Source organism: Arvicanthis niloticus, chromosome 4 (assembly GCF_011762505.2).
Source record: "Arvicanthis niloticus isolate mArvNil1 chromosome 4, mArvNil1.pat.X, whole genome shotgun sequence".
Taxonomy (NCBI): Eukaryota; Metazoa; Chordata; class Mammalia; order Rodentia; family Muridae; genus Arvicanthis; species Arvicanthis niloticus.
The window spans coordinates 73,024,277-73,025,854 of NC_047661.1; the positions used below are offsets into that span (position 1 = coordinate 73,024,277).

Here is a 1,578-nt window from a genome sequence, read left to right on the forward strand (position 1 = left end):
TTAGGTCTTAAAGACTACTAAGTCCTTTGAGAAAGAGGGCCCAGTAAACACTCTTGCAGAAGCCAGGACGTGGAATGCTTCAGCCACCAAGTGGGGATGTGACTCCACCATTGACTTCCACCCCAAGGTCTCAGAGACCTCAGAAGCATGAAGTGCAATAAAATCCAGGGTCTGAGTCTTCAGCTGCTCTGTGCTGTGACGGTCAGCCAGGATGAGAGTGTGTGCAGCATTCTCCACAGAGAGGTTCCCACAGAGTTCATCTTCACACATGACCTTCAAACCCTCCAGGCCATACTTGTCAGCAGCTGCCAGCACACCAGTGGCCATGGAGTGGCTGTGGAGGTGTGGCACCTTCCCAGTGTAGATAAAGTCCATCATCTCCATGAAGACTTGGGGATGCAGGTCTTGGATCTCAACTTGACTAGTTAGGCTTTCCTTCATTTCATGTTCAAACATGGCTCTGAAAACTGGAGAGCGAGCTGCTAGGATGGCCTTGTGCGCCCTAAATTCTTGGCCCCTACTAGCAGGCAGCAGTCTGTGAAGAGGGAACTCTCCCACAGCTCCCCTAGGTCATCTGGCAACGTGCACCTTGGAATATTGATTGGAGGTCTTGTGTTCTGTACAGTAATGCTGAAGGAGCCTTGTTCCATGCTCATCTCACAGAGGAGGGTAAGTCTGTCGTCTGGTAATAGCAATTCGGTTTGAGACAAGAGGAAATCTAGAGGGATGAACTTTTTTAATTCAAAGGCTTGGTGCGGCAGTAAACTATAGATATGTGGGCTCCTTGCATTATTGCATTTGTCCCCTGTGGCAGTTAAGATACAAACATTAAACTTTACCCAAACTGGGCTGTTTTCACAGCTGAGCAACATCAGGTTAAGTGACAGGTAACCTTCGCTTTCTTCATCAACCCCGTTTGGGTATACTCTCAAACACCATGCCACTTTGTCATTGGCCTCTGGTGGAACGTCGGGCTTGTAATACATTCCCCCATTTCCTCAATGAAACCAGAGAAGTTGCTAATGGTCCACCTGTAGCAGAAGTTCTGTTCACTATGCTGTGTGTGGTGCCACCTCTTGGTTTTCAGGTGCCCCAACATTTCTGGTTGAGGTACTTTGGATGTAAAACTAGAACCTGAAAAGAAGAAATAAAAATCATTTACTCTTTACCATATAGGATACAGTTACAGATACTTTTTAGATTTGTTTTAATTTCTCCTAAGTTGCCCCTTCTATAATGTTGAAAACTTATGTCTCTCTAAAATTTTCCGTTAGACTTTAACATTAGTTTTAGAAAAACAATCCAGGCTCCCTGTGGGGCTCTCTGTCTCTTTCTGTCTCTGTCTCTCTCTCTCTGTTCTCTCTCTCTCTCTCTCTCTCTCTCTCTCTCTCTCTCTCTTAAATTTTAAAAGAATAGATTTTGTTATTGTTAGTGTTTTATCTAGGCCCTCACCCACCAGTCTAGGCAATAGCCAGGTAAACCTGGCTTAGACAATGGGCTGTTTGAACCCCTCAAACCCCTTCCTCTCTCCTCTTCCTCTCTCTGAGCCTAATCTCTTTCTTCCTTTCTCCCCTCCAC

At 45.6% G+C, this 1,578-nt stretch overlaps 1 pseudogene; it reads right to left on the reverse strand.

The window, feature by feature from the left end:
• On the reverse strand, nt 1-1,099 carry LOC117707384 (TD and POZ domain-containing protein 4-like; annotated as a pseudogene).
• Between the last annotated feature and the right edge of the window lie 479 nt (nt 1,100-1,578).